Source organism: Rattus norvegicus, chromosome 8, assembly GCF_021556685.1.
Source record: "Rattus norvegicus strain SHRSP/BbbUtx chromosome 8, alternate assembly SHRSP_T2T, whole genome shotgun sequence".
Taxonomy (NCBI): domain Eukaryota; kingdom Metazoa; phylum Chordata; class Mammalia; order Rodentia; family Muridae; genus Rattus; species Rattus norvegicus.
In genome coordinates, this window is record NC_141541.1 from 123,820,573 (window position 1) to 123,836,374 (window position 15,802).

General features: G+C 45.6%; 1 long non-coding RNA gene across 2 annotated transcripts in view; it reads right to left on the reverse strand.

Moving 5' to 3' along the window:
• Window positions 1-1,646: 1,646 nt before the first annotated feature.
• Window positions 1,647-15,802, reverse strand: part of LOC120094286 (uncharacterized) — a 50,109-nt gene continuing 35,953 nt past the window's right edge. For both annotated transcript variants that reach the window (XR_015628094.1, XR_015628095.1), the window contains one exon: window positions 1,647-2,095. This is a non-coding gene — a long non-coding RNA (uncharacterized LOC120094286). The remainder of the gene's footprint in view (window positions 2,096-15,802) is intronic.

The window sequence follows — 15,802 nt, forward strand, 5'->3', positions numbered from 1 at the left end:
CGATAGGAGAGACACAGAGGCTCCCGAATTTCTTTCCTGCATTCTCCTGATGAATCCTCAGCACAGAAGGACCGGAGGGATTGAGCCAAGCTTCTAGAAGAGACTGACCACACCCAATCTCTCAGTCAAAATCCAGTGTGAGAATGTGTCTCCTTACACCATCAAACAAACAAACAAACAAACAAACAGAACTGACACAAAACCCAAGTGGACATTCTTTTCTATATTAAATGGTAACCAAGTAGGAGGGAAAAAGGAAAAAATAGACTTTCATAAAACAGGTCGCCACCTGAGCAGCTTACTGATTAAAATGTGATACAGGTGATGCTGGCTACATGGTTCTTTCTCAAGGTTCTTTCCTTCCCATTTACTTGTTACCTTCTCCCACCCATCCCTCTTTCCCTCCCTCTTCCCTCCTCCCTCTCCCTCTCCCTCTCTCTCTCTTTCTCCCTTCCTCCCTCCATTTCTTTCTCCCTCTCATGGTCTATCTTTATCTCCCTCTCCCTTTTTCTCATTTAAGACATGGTCTCTCTGTGTTGACCAGAATGGCCTCAGATACAATCATCAGCGTCTTGGCCCCAGTCTTGTGAGTACAGGGATAACAGGCATGCATGCACCTCATATCTGGAAACCTAGACATTGCCCAGAACCTATCATAGGCTCTGTGCTTTTGCTAAGGAAGCAGATTCACTTAATGTAGACTGTCTACAACTCCCGCTTAAGTCAGGGTCCCAGCTAATGTACGACAAAGTCCTTGTCAGAGATGATGTGCTTAATTTTTAAAACCTAAATTACTATTATTATTTCCACTAGTGGCGATAACTAGTAGGTGCACAGGATTGGGTTTTTTTTCTGAGTTATCTAGTGCTTCATCAGAGCACCGATCTCTCTAGAATTTAGCAGGTAGGCAATGCCAGGATGAAGTCTGACATATCATAGTTGGCTTTCAGGTTTCTTGCTACTCTTCTCTTATGTTGATGAGATTATGATGTATACATTATTTAGATGATATATATGTGTGTGTGTGTGTGTGTGTGTGTGTGAGACACAATACTAGTTTCAAAAAGTGAAATGGGCTGGAGAGACAGCTCAGCAGTTAAGATCACTTACTGCTCTTCCAGAGGACCTAGGATTGATTTTCGGCACCCACATGGTTGCTCACAACCATCTGTGACCCAGTTCTAGGGCATCCGTTTCCGATACCCTTTTCTAACTTCCATAGGCACTGTACTCACGTGCACATGCTCACACAGAGACCCAAGCACATACACATACAAATGACAATTAAAATAGTCAGACAGGCTGCCTGCCACCTCCTCTCTGCCAGCTACTGATTGACAAATCATTAGTCTGCCTTACATCAAGGAGTAAGAGCTAAAGGTGGGATAGGAGAATAGCCATGCAAGAAAAACAATTCAAATGCAAGCCTTACTGTGGAAGAATAAAGTAGGTGCTTTTAGGCTGAAAGGATGGCTGGGCAGTTAAGGGCGCTGGAAGCCCTTCCAGAGGACAGGGATCAGAAAGCAGTACTCACATCTGATGGACCTGTAACTCCGCGTCCAGGGGGTCCGATGCCCTCCTCTTGCCTCCTCAGACACCTGCACACACACACACACACTAAAAATAAAGTATCAAAACAACAGCTAGAATGTTTTAAAAATGTTTCATTGTTGCCTACTTTGGAGGCTACAGGTTACCCATTGTTAGCCTGTGTGGTGCACACCTGCAACACCAGTTATCGGAACAGGAAGAGTCAAGGTGGAAGGGAACTGATGACTTCTTTGTTTGTTTGCTCGATTGTCTGTTTGAGTTTTTGTTTTTGTTTTTTTTTTTTGTTTTTTTTTTTCTCTTAAGTTGGCATTTGGGTTGATCTTAGGACAGCGGGTAAGAACTTGAACATTTTAAACATACTCATTTGGGACATTTTTCTCCAGTGTCTGTGAATTTACACGTTTGGTATGTGGCCTTTGTTTGTCAGGCCACATTTCCACTCCGGCGCTAAGGTTTTCCCACGCTGGCAGCCGCTCCGTGCACAATGTGACTATGAGCTTTGTTGCCAAGGTCTGACCTCCAGTTCCTCCCTTTCTTCCTTTAGCTGAAAAAAAAAGATTTGCATTATTATCTCCCACCCAAGAGTTATTTCAAAAACAACAGTCAAGCAGGCAACCTGAGTTTTAAAAACTGACAAGCTGTTAAGAGCACAAAAGGAACAGAGAGCCCCCGCCCTTTTCTTCCATAAGTAATGCAGCTTCATTATTAGTGTGTAAAAAAGCATTCTGAAAGCTGTTTGTTTAGCTTTGTTTTACATGCATTGGTGTGAGGGCATCAGATCCCCTGCAACTGGAATTGCACACAGTTCTGAGCTGCCATGTGGGTTCTGGGAACAGAACCTTAGTCTCCTGGAAGAGCAACCAGTGCTCTTAACCCCTGAACCATCTCTCTAGCCCTCCTAAAAGTTATAAAAAGAAGAAAAAAGGTCATACATATTATTTTGAAAATAATCCTAAGGGCATCCCTATTTAGACACACTTGCATGAATAAAATCAAATCAGAGGTATCATTTTGTAAACTGTATGCTTCCCACACTTAAGACAAGTGTTTCATGAGCAGGCACAATGGCTCAGTGATTGACGGTGCTTCCAGTGGACTAGAGCTCCGCTCCCAGAACCCACAGCTACTGGGCAACCCACGACTGCCTGTTCCTCCAGCCCCAGGAGAGCTGATGTCCTCTTTGTCCTCTACAGGCTCCTGTATACACATGAACATGCCCACACACAACGCACATATATGTGCATGATCAAGAGTAAAACAAATCTTTAAAATGTTATTATCATCATTATTTGTGGTGTGTGTGTGTGTGTGTGTGTGTGTGTGTGTGTGTGTGTGCGCGCGCGCACGCACCACAGTGCCTGTGTGAAGGTTCAGAGGACAACCTCATAGAGTCACTTCTCTCCTTCTATCTTTCTTTGGATCCTGAGAGCAAACTCAGGTCATCAGCCTTGTGTGGCTTGTGCTTTTACCTGGAGGGGTCTACCCAGACAAACATCCTGTCCTGTTAAATTAATTAAATTAACCCTTAAATGAAGAAATGTGATAATTCTTCCAAACATGAGTTATTTAACAGCTGAAACCATTGATCCATTACTGCCCTTGTTAAAAACAAAACCTTGTTTATTTTTTCATTTGTTCGTACATTTACTTATTGAGACAGGCTCTCGCTAGGTAGCCTGGGCTGGCCTGGAAGTCAGAATGTTGATGAGACTGACCTTATGCACAGAGATCTGCCCACCTCTGTGCCTCTTAAGTGATGGCAGGCAGGTTCCCTGGACCTGGGGTTGTATACAGGGGGTTGTGAGTTGCCCGATGTGAGTGTTGGGGACCAAACTTGGGTCATCAGTAAGAGCAGGAAGTGTTCTTAATTGCTATGCCGTTTCTCCACCCCCCACTCCCACCCTAGTGAATTGCTGTTCTTGCTCTGACAAATTATTTGACAGAAGAAACTTGAAGGAAGGAAGGAAAGAAGGAAAGAAGAAGGGAGGATGGAAGTAAAGAAGGAAGGAAGTAAAGAAGGAAGGGAAGAAGGGAGGGAAGGAGGAAGGAAGGACGGAAAGAAGGAAAGGAAGGAGGGAAGGAGGGAGGGAAGGAGGGAAGGAGAGAGGGAGGAAAGGACGAAGGGAGGGATGGGTTATTTTGGTTCAGGGGAAGCATGGCCAGAGGACCTTGAGGCAGATGGTCACTTGCATCCAGTCAGGTAGCAAGGAGATATGAACTCTTCTGCTCAGTTCAAGTTCTCTTTTTATTTGTCCAGGCTTTCAAGCCAGGGGACAGTGCCACCCTCACTCATGGGGGGGGGGTCTTTGCTACTCAGCCAAATCTCTCTGGAAACTTCCTCTTAGGCACACCTAGAGGTGTGTCTCCTAGGTGACTCCAAACCCTGTCGGGTTGACAGTGAACATCTTCCATCGCACGTGTCCATCACAGAGTGTGCACCACATTTCCTTGTAGGCTCTTCATTGCCCGGGACAATGTCCTTCAAAAGATACATCCTACTGCAAGCTGTGGGATTTTCTAAAGAGGAACCAAGAGAAGGTTTGCTATTCAGTGAGCAAACTGTAAGGAGAGAAAGGCTACAAGACCAGGACTTGGATCTGGTGGGGACAGAACAGTGATGTCTGGTCTGATTGTTAGAGCATTCACAGGGCAGGGCTCAAGCAAGTCCAATGGAAAGGGCCACAGCAAATGGAGAGCCACCACACTGAGAGGGCACAAAATCACAAGGGATGGGGAGCAGCCTTGTGAGTGTCAGTAGCACTTGGGTGGGGCACTTGGCAAATCCGTCCTCGGATCTTAAATCTTTTTTAAAAGTTGGGCTAAGATTGTGAACCTCAACCTACAAGGTAGGATCTCTGGTTTGTCCCTGAGGAGAGAATTGCTTGAGTAACCTTGGGTTTAAAAGAGTCTATTTGGGGTAGCGTATTTGTTTATTATTTAGAGTCTCAGGTAGTCCAAGCTGGGCTTGACCTTGATACATAGTAGATTATATATTCTGATTTCAGGCTGCCACCTCCTCTACTCCTTCTGGCGTTCTGGGATGATAGACATGTGCTGGTGTGCCGGCTTTACGTGGTGTCTCCATTGCTCTGCAACCCTGGCCCCTTACTCAGGACAGGGAATCTTCGGGCGTGGCCCCAGAGCCAGAATGCCAGCATTATCTTGGGCGTTCCTCTGCTATGCAAATTCCCAGGCCACATTCCAGCCCAGAAATGCACTCAATCAGAAACACAGCGTCTGTTTTCAGTGAGCCTCCAGGTGATGGTGATTGGCACGCACACTCACGGACCAGTGGACCGCAGAGGAGGGAGGCATGCCTTTCCCATGAGTCACCTGATAGGGCTTGGATTTATTGCCTTCAGGTGTTTTAAGTCAAGGGTAATTCAGCCAGTGGCATGTTAACACATTGCCCACAGCATAAAGAGAGAGTAAAATGTATTCCTCCACACAAAGCACATAACTAGAGCGGTTTCCTCCTTCTTGGCTGCATTCCATGCAAGTGATACAAAACGAACGCTGACCTCAACTATTTTCTAAGAAATTAAATAGGGGAAAACAACAAACCCACGGGTTCCACCTATCCCCAGACACCACTATTTCTAACTGGCTGAGTGCTGGTGCTCTGGAAGCATGTGATGTCCTCGTGCCAGCTCCGCTTTGGATTTCCGCGCAGGGCTGTCTCTCCGAGAGTTCTTGATGGAGTCTGCATGAGCTGCTGGCAGGAGTCAAACACAGGAGTGCTGGCTCTGCGTTGTGCTGGCCAGGCTTGGCAGGAGACCTTTCTTTAGGTTCTGCTGAATTAGTTACTTTTCTCAGTGTGGTCAAAAACAGGAGAAAAGGCAGCTTAAAGGAGAACCAGTTTATGTTGCTTCGTGGCTTAAGGGGTGGGCGTGGGGGTGGGGTGGCGGTGGAGGGGCAGTATTCCAGGTGGGGAACACAAGGAGGCCGGAGCATGGTCCATTAGGCTGTAGTTAGGGAGCAGAGAATGAAGTGAGGCCGGAAGTGCTTTCATAAAACCTCAAGCCAGCCTACAGTAACCCACTTCCTCCACTGAGGCTTCAGGTTCCACAACTCTCCCAAAGAGCGCCACCAGCTGGGGCCAAGTGTTCCAACACAGGAGCCTAGGAGACGCGTCTCATTCAACCATCACAAACTCTAAATGTGCTCGCAGTGTGCAAGCCGGGGCTCTAGGCCTAGTGCTTCTGAGAAGATGGAGAAGGCACGGCACGCTAAGCCAGTGCCTCTGCTCCCCCAGAGGGATTCCCTCGACACTCCGGTTTCAGTAAAATTACAATCCCCGCGAGCTCTGCTTTTCCGACACCTTCTCTTGTTTCATAGACTACTTATAAGTACAATCAAACACCCCTAGTACCTGAAGGAAGGCATAAGCCGTAAAGAACCACCCTTGTTTTCTTTGCCAGGAAATACCACCGAGCTTCCTCGATCCTTTCCAGAGGTGGGCCACACATCACATTCCTTACTGGCCATCTGGAACAGTGGGAACCTTGCAACTGTGGAGAAGTCAGCCACGCCCACGTTTCCAAGCACATCCTTAGACCCAAAGCAGAAGCCACGGGATTACCCAAGAATCAGCTCTGAGGCTCTGAACAGACCACCCAGCTCTCTTTACACATAGTGCTGTAGAGGACTGCTGTGGGTGTTTTCTAGTTCTTCCAATATGGAAGTATATTAGATATACTAGATAATATAGTATAATATATATAATAATCCATATAGAGCTATTGTGGGTTTGTAAAATGTGTTACATTACTGATCCTAGATCAAGGATTGTGAACTCTGGTATTATGTTAATTTTCTATTGCTGTCCAAACAAGCAAACAAACAAACAAACATCTAAGGAAAGCCCAGTAATATTGCTCAATGAGTAAAGGCGCTTGCTGCCAAGACTGACCACCAGATCTGGTCTCCTAGCTCTCAAAGTTGCTTTCTGACCTCCACACACATTCTATGGAATGCACAGGCACACACACACTCATACAGACACAAACACTCTCACACACACACACACACACACACACACACACTTCACTTTCTTCTTGCTAGGAGCTCACTGGGCAGCTATCTGATGCTCATCCTGAAACTATAGCAACCATCCCTCCAGAGCCCCAGGTTCTGTACGAGATCTCTGCCACACACAGAGACAGATCTTTTGGGACAAGAAACCAAGATCAAATCTCGGTCCTCCGGAAGAACTGAAGAGCCTTGATTAGCCCAGGAGTTGAGAGCTGGAAGTCTGCTGGAGGTTATTTCAGAAGAGAACTCACAGTGTGTAAAAGAGCAGTGACAATTTCTTTACTCCTCAAGAACCAGGGCTCTGTTACTATATAATTTTTCTTTTATCTTAAAAGCTCCAGGCTGCAGGCCACCCAGTCTGAGTCTTCTGGCCCAGAGATTATAGCATGGATGGCTGGAGTGCTTCAGCCATTTCTGGGCACTAAGTCGCACATGTTTTCCTTTGGGGCTGTGCTAGACTGTTGCTTCTGAAGTTTCTGAAGAACCGGCTTGCTCAGGATAAGAAGAAACAGTTACCTTAAGTACAATGAAGGGCCCTGAGGGTGTCATTCACAAAAAGGTGCAGGGGGTGAAGGCACGGCTTGGTGGGGGAGGGGGATATTTGTTTTTGTTTTTAAACTTTCCCCATCACCAGTGACTTTTACAAAGCCAGTCTTGTGCTGAAATGTGGAGAAGCTCTATCGAGATGATCTGATCTAAAGTTGCTGGCAGGAAAACAAAGAATGGGAGCAATTAGAATGACTTATCTCGTCTCACCCCACTGGTTATCAGCAAAGCAATTGGACGATTGGACACAGCATTGATTTCCAATAGATAGTTTTTCTTAAGAATAGTGAACACCCTCTATTGCTATGTAGCACAGGGCATGACGGGAGAGCCTTAATTTCAAAAGCAGCTACCTGACGCTGAACATTCAATTGAAACGTTTATACACCAACAGAGAAGTCCTAATGAGATCCTTCAAGCAGTAGACTGCTTGCCCACCTCACTAACTGTCACACTAGTGCAAAGGGACATTGACACGCCCTCCCTGTTTCCTGATTGGGTACACGTGCAATTGTAAAAACAATTGTATTTATAAAAAAATATGGCTTTTTAAAGAGGTAAATATTAACTATAAAAAGATTTCTCTTCAGACCCACAGAATGCCTTAAGAAATACCCGCTTGACTGTATCCCTTTGGGGGCTTCATCCTCGAGACTCTCAGTTTACCGTGAGTTGACATCTGGTTGAAAGGAGAAAGTTTCTAGCCGAGTGCTTCTGAAACTTGCTCATGAAGTCCGGATCTTGTTTAAAGGCCATGTTCAGATGCAATGGGTCTGCCGTGAAGTCTGCGATGCTGCCTAGGGACAGGTACAGGGGCGCCTGGGGACAGGTACAGGGTCTCCTGCCGCCCGCAGGTCACATTCTCTCTTTTGCTTACAGACAAGGTTTCACTGTAGTCTGGGCAGGTCTCAAACTTTCTCGGTAGCCCGGATAACCTGGAATTTACAATCCTACTGCCTTTGTCCCATCCCTAGTGTTGGCATTATAGACATATGCCACCACATCCAACCGGGCCGGTTAGTTATCGTCATTTTGACACACACTAGAGTCACTGGGGAAGAGGAAACCTCAATAGAGGAATTGCCCCCATCAGATTGGCCTGTGGACCCATGAGGGGTGGGGAGCATTTCCTTAGATGATGATTAATGTGGAAGGGCCCAGGTTCCTGGTAGTGGTGCCACCCCTGGGCAAGTGATCCTAGGTTCTACAAGAAAGCAGGCTGAGCAAGGCACAGGCAAAGTATTATAATAGCAGCATTCCTCCATGGCCTCTGCCTCAGACCTGCTTCCGGCTTCCGGCTTCTGGTTCCTGTTTTGAGTTCCTGCCTGGCTTTTCCTCCTCCGGTTGCTCTTTTGCTCACAATGTTTATCACAGCAACAGAAAGCAATTAAGACACCAGCTATGGGCTTATTTGAAGTACCAAGGACCCAGAAGATCTGTAAACCGAGGCAAGAAGGGAGAAGACCCACAGGCCAGAGCTACAAGCAGCTGCAATCTTCAAAGGCAGGCCTTTGACATAACCACCAGTTGCAGATATATTCCTACAGGGCGTCCCACCAAGCTGTGAAGGAAAGTGCTTTATGGTTTCACACTGGGAAAAGCTCCTCGGTAAAAGTCAGGGATCCATTTCTTTTTGTATTGGGAAACCATCCAGTGTCTTTATTTACTAAAAGCTAGGGATGCCTTTGGGGCTTTTGGTAGCCATAAATGTTCAAGCCCCAAAGCCTCTGGTTCTACCACAGTCAGAGTATGGAGATGCTAGAAGCGGGGGTGAGGGTGGGGGTCTGACTTTTCCTTACTTCTTTTTGTTGGCAAACCGAGACCATCCAGATTCCAGAACCCCGGCCCGCCTTCAGTGAGTCAGCGCCGTTGCCCATCCCCAACAGTCAAACGTGACACATTTCCACCATCAACCACCAAATGTCGCATGGTCTCCCTACGCGCATGCACTATACCTGTTTTAAAGCCTGTTCTTTCGTGGGCTGCTGCTTTCCATTCCTGCTCAGAGGCAGCCATTTTCATACTTCCCCGCCCCCCGCCCCCCCCCCCCATATGAGGTCTGTTGTGTGGTGTGATTTTGTGGCATTCCTTTGCCTTGCGATCGCTTCAAACAACAACAACAACAACAACAACAACAACAACACTACTACTTAATCTTTTTCTGGAGTAGCTCTTTCCTGGAAACCATACAGAGAATGCAAATAAAACTTTGAGGCACCTTGACGCCAAGGAGGGAAGTAGACTGCTCGTCTTGTTACATAGGGGCTTTGTACTTGTATATAAGTGTTCCCTGCACCTCACCTTAAGCTCCCACCTATAAATCCATAATAATTTCTCTCTAAGAGTTAGCCATCGTGGTCTGAATGTTTTGTTCTTCAAATCCGTGAGACAAGAAACCGAAAGCCTTTCATTTAGGGCATCTTTGGTGGCCATCTGGCATCTGGGACTCTTGACTCCCCCCATCCGCCAAAGACTTTACTGTTCTTCAAGACACCCCGATGTACCCATATCATTCCCAACCGTTTGGCAGAGGGAAAGTAGTTGCCGGGAAATCTTTAACCACCATGACATGTGTGGCTTCATTGAGATTCACTTCAACTGGCGACTGGTGACATTCATAGCCGCCTTATGAAAACTGAGTCTGACAGTAATGACTAGGCAAACTGTTTGCTTTCTTGTGGACTTAGGGCTTTCAAGGGCTTTGCAGACAACGGCAGGCCTTGACGAGATGCCACTGCATGCTAGCTGAGCAAACACCCAGTGTGTGCTGGAGGACTTCTGTTTGGTTAATGGAAATCTCACAGCTGAGCAAACTACTGAGTGCTGTTTGTCAAGAGGCCTTTCTTTTCCTGTGTAAACCGACCAGGAAGGTGAACTCCTTGGAGGTAACCCACAGGGTGCCTTCTAGGCAAACAGCAGATCTGTAAAAAGCCCTCTGTCCACTTCTTCCCTGTTTGTACCTGATGGCTTTGCTGGAGTGTTTTCAAATTCCAGTGAGTTCTAATGCAAGGAGTGCATTTATCCACTCTGTCCCTCACTCTCCTTTCACCCCACCATGTAATAATTAGAAACACCGCTATCGATCTGATTTAGTTTGCCCTAGAGAGTGGGATGGTTTTGCAATAAAAGCTTTCAACAATCCTTGTAACAGACTTGGAGTCTCACCTTATTAAACGGCCAGGAAATAACTTTCCGCTCCACAGTGTCTTGACCATGTGAGCTAATCATGTGAGCGAACACTCTGTGCTTATTTTGTAAAATGAACTGAAGACAAACGAACACCCCCAGAACAGCAGTCTCTCTTGAATCAATAAGGGCATGGAATGCTTGTTCAATGAGTGAAAACTTTTTGGTGTTCAACTCAAGTTTCTTTTAAAGAAATAGCTATCTATTTTCTCTAAGTCATTGTAACCTTTCCAGAGATACCTGTATCTGCCCCTGTTTCCATCCTATCTTAAACTGGCCTAGATAGAGCTTGTTCAAGTCACAAATCATGGCACATGGCTTGTCTGCACTGGACTCATCTCTACATATTGAAAGGTCAGCAGAGATATCCATGTTTTTATGTTAAACTATTATCTATATGTGAGTGTTCCTGCTTCTCTGCATCTATACCATGATCATGCAGTGCCAGTAGAGGGCAGAAGAGGGCATTGGGTTCCCTGGAACAGGAGTTGTGAACCACCATGTTGATAAGAAAACATTTCTACATCTCTTCCCAGCATCAAATCTCATTCGTTTATTTTTTTTTAATCTCTCCCCACGAGGAATAAAATATTCTGAAAGGAGTAATTAATCCAGATTATTCACTGCTCTATTTGCAGTGTGGATAATAAAGCCCAGAGTGAGTGTGAGAACATGGATGGATGATGGATGGATGGATGATGAATAGATGGATGAATGGATGGATGGATGAATGGATGGATGGATAGATGACAGATAGATAATGGATGGATGATGGATGGATAGATGGATGAATGATGGGTGGATGGATGATGGATGATGGATGGATGATGGATGGATGGATGATGAATAGATGGATGAATGGATGGATGGATAGATGACAGATAGATAATGGATGGATGATGGATGATGGATGATGGATGGATAGATGGATGATGGATGAATGATGGGTGGATGGATGATGGATGATGGATGGATGGATGGATGGATGATGAATAGATGGATGAATGGATGAATGGATAGATGATGGATAGATAATAGATGGATGATGGATGATGGATTATGGATGGATAGATGGATGATGGATGGATAGATGGATGGATGATGGATAGATGGATGATAAATAGATGGATGAATGGATGGATGGAGGGATGGATGGAATCGATCATGGATGGATGGATGGTAGATGGATGGATAGATAGATGATGGATGGATGAATGATGGGTGGATGGATGATGGATGATGGATGGATGGATGATGAATAGATGGATGAATGGATGAATGGATAGATGATGGATAGATAATGGATGGATGATGGATGATGGATTATGGATGGATAGATGGATGATGGATGGATAGATGGATGGATGATGGATGGATGGATGATAAATAGATGGATGAATGGATGGATGGATGGAATCGATCATGGATGGATGGATGGTAGATGGATGTATGGATAGATAGATGATGGATGGATGAATGATGGGTGGATGGATGATGGAGGGAGGGAAGGAGGGATGGAGGGAGGGAGAAATGCATGAGCTAAATGAAGGCAGGTGGCAGAAAGTGGCAGGAGCCTCCTGTGAGCCATTTCTTCTTTCTGGGACGGGGGTTAACTCAACATCTTCTAGCAACTTATGTCTTGATGTCAACTACACTGGTTCTCAACATCAACAACAGGAGGGTTCTGCTTCACTGTTTAATAGTACCGAGGGCATTCTGTGTATATTTGTATTTATGTGGGTGTTCATATGCACATGTTAAGAAGGGCGGGTGTCAAGGCACCGTTTCTCTCTCCCACACCCTTGCTCTTTGAGACAGAGTCCCTCACTGGCTTGGGTCTTACTCAATAGGCTAGACTGGCCGGCCCGTGAACCTCTGGGAAACCTGCTCTTTGCCTTTCTACCCTGGGATTATAGGCTCACAACACCGCACCCAGCTTTGTACCTGGGTTTCTGGGATCAGATTCTGGGCTGCTTGCTTACAAAGCAAGCCACCTGCCCCGTCCCCCTTGCCCTAGACCCCCGGCTAAGAGAACGTATTGGAAACGACAAAAGCCCATACTAAAGAAGTCCATGAATCTGCACCATCCATAATATAGACCTGAACCTTTGAATGGATCAGGAATAAGGAAGCCATCTCTGTGTCCAGCTTCTAACAGTGGAGGCCACTTTCTGCAGACTCAAACTTTCTAACCTTGTAAAATTCTACTGGAAGGAAGTTACTGAAACTGCAGCGAGTATCAGTCAGACGTGGTGGCCAGGTACCTTTAACCTCAGGAGTGGAGGAGTGTTACAGAGGTATCATACCTTCAAAGCCAGACTGGGCAAAATAGCAAGACCCCGTCTGTAAAACCAAGGTCTGGAGATGGAATCCAGGGGAACTTCTGTTCTTTGATGCCCAAGTACCTTGGCTTACACCTCAGAACCAAAAATCAAAATAAAAACAAGCAGATCAATAGAAAATACTGATAAGACAAATAATGTATGAAAATACCAAGGCCCCAAAAGATTCTGACTTCCATGTGGGGGGATGATTTCCAAGAAAAATATAGGATGCTCAGCTACATTCTAATTTCTGATAAGCAACAGATTATTTTCTGCTTTACTACTTCACAGAGCATATGCAACATAAAAGCTATTCATTGCCTGAAATAAAATTGTAACTGGGCATACTATGCTTTTATCTCCCGCACTCAGCAGTTCTGAAAGAGGACAGTGCCACCGATCCAGAATTTGAATCAAACTTTATTATCTACTCTTTTTTCTTTTGCTCTACGCACACAACCCAAAAGGGAAAACTCTTGTTTGTTTGTTTGTTTGTTTGTGATTTTGTTTTGAACTCATAGAGATCCGCCTGCCTCTTCCCTTTGAGTGTTGGGGTTCAAAGCACGTGAAGTCTGTTATGTTTACAGTTTCTACTTTCTGTTTCATGGATGCAGATGTGTTTCAGTGGTAGAGTCCCTGCCTAGCATGGCCTAGGGCGGTTAGGGTTAGCTCCCAGCTCTGCAAAGCCAACAGGAAGATGCCCAAGATCGTTCAGACACCCTCCAGGTACCAATCTTCTAGGTATTTTCCCATGGAATGAATTGAGATTTTAATGTAGAATAAGGCCAAGAGCTTTTCTAAGTATGCATCCCACAAACCTGAGAGTAAGTATCCACATCCAACAACGTTTCATTACCAGCAAGGGTAATTATATCTAGATAATTCCGTGGATAATGCACTGGGGTCAGGTTAAAGGTCGGCTTCAACACTGGAGGGCATTGTGGAAAATTCACTTACTTTGGATGCTCACTTCCTAATAGAAATCACAAACCTCCCTGGGAATTTGGAAATCATCTCCATGGCAACAGGTTCCCACCTCTGCCACGGAATGGAGGGTGTGAAATTCCACAGAAAAGATCCAATAGTTATGCAAGCCCGACTTCCCAGGCAGTAGAAAAGCAAAACAAATGTTCACAAAATAGAAATAAATATCCAAACTTGAGACTGAATGGCCTTCAGAATATTTACTCTTTTTCCGAAACCGTCCTGACGAGAATGGAGGGATTGCTTTGTGATATTCAAGGACCCCATCCTCTTTACTGCAACCCGTGCCCAGTAATGAAAAGTCACCACCCCAGTATGGAAGCAGGATACATACATTAACAGACAGCCAGATGAGAGCTATTTAAAGGAGCCAAGTGCACACGTTGTTGCACCATTTTTTTTTTACAAGTATATATAAAATGTGAACGGTTCGAGTGTAGCTCAGTGGTAAGATGCTTGCTAGGCTCAAAGCCCTGGGTTCAGTCTCTAGAGGGGATGGGGAGGAGGAGGGGAAGGAGGAGGAGGAAGAAAAGGAAGGTTTCCTTCCTTAATTTCTTTCTTCTCTCCCTCATTTCCTCCCTCCTCTCTCCCTTTCCCCTTTCTCTCTCTCTCTCTCTCTCTCTCTCTCTCTCTCTCTCTCTCTCTCTCTCTTCCTGAAACTAGTGTTGAAAATTACAGTCTATGCTGGTTTGAATGAGAAATGTCTCCCATTGTCTCATATCTTTGAACACTTGCTCCCAGTTGATGATGTTGCCTGGGGAGGGTATGAAACCTTTAGGAGGTGGAGCCTTGCCAGAGGAAGTGTTTGGCTGGGGGGATTGATCTTGAGGGTGTACAGCCTGGAGTTGGCTTTGAGGGTGTATAGACTGATCCGATTTCCAGTTTGTTCTCTATTCCACATGTGTAGTTGAAGATCTAACCCACTCGGGTTCTTCTGGCTGGTTCTTCCCGTGCCTCTTCCGCCACTGTGGACTACCTTTCTGGAACCGCAGGCCAAAATAAACAGTTCCTTCCTTTGCTCAAGGTGTTTTATCTCAGCGACAGAGAGTAACTAATGCAGAGTCTCTGGGCCACGGTTGCCTGGTCCCCGGTTTTGCTTTTGTTGCTTTTATGTTTTGGTCAGTTTTGTTCTGAGATAACTGCCTCACTGAGTTGCCCAGGCTGGTTTCAAACTCGTGATACTCCTTCTCTCGCTCCCCCAGCACCGCCATGCCACCTGCTGTGCAGTCAGTTACCCCGAGGTCCATCCCTGAGGTGTGTCTACAGCTGTTTTACTCTACAGTGTCAGTGCTGCTGATGACAACAGAACCTGGGTTCTGACCTGTCCCCGGCAAGGCTTGCTTTTTGAACATTAATTGGTAGCTGTTCTGAAAGTTTGAAACCCTTAGCAGGTGAGGCTGGGCTGGTTGGAGGAAGTCCCTGGACACATGTCTTTGAAAGTTATTCTGGTTCTGTTCCAGTTCTCTCTGCTTCTTGGGAGCCTATGGTGTTAGGAGTCTCTGCCATGTGACCCACTGTAATCAAGTCTGCTGTGACCTCCCCATTCCGATGGAAGACATCCTCTGAGGACGTTAATCCAAATAAATCCCTTTTCCCTTCCTTTGTTCTGCCTGGTATTTTTGTCACAACTGTGAAAAGTAGCTGATAAACTCTGTGTGTGTGTGTGTGTGTGTGTGTGTGTGTGTGTGTGTGTGTTTAATCGTTACTCATAAAACGGGGGAATCCTTGGTTAGCTAGATAGTAGACTAAGTTAACTGTCAATCTTTGTATCCAAAGGGACACCTGATTTCAGTAAATAGAGAGGAGATGAAGCAATCAAATCACCTGAAGTCAGTCTGGCCTCCACATGCATGATCCGCTTACATATAGGTATACCTACATACATGTAAACATACACACATACAAATAGACATAGGACTCAAAGGAAGAAGAAAGGAGGAGGAAGAGGAAGAGGAAGGAGAAAAGAAAAAAGAAGAAAAAGGAGGAGGAGGAGGAAGAAAGGAAAAAAGAAGAAAAAGGAGGAGGAGGAAGAAGAGGAGGAGGAAGAAGAGGAGGAGGAAGAAGAGGAGGAGGAAGAGAAGGAAAAGGAGGAAAAGGAGGAAGAGGAGAAGGAGGAGAAGGAGGAGAAGGGGAAGGGGAAGGAGAAGGAGGAGAAGGAGAAGGAGAAGGAGGGGAAG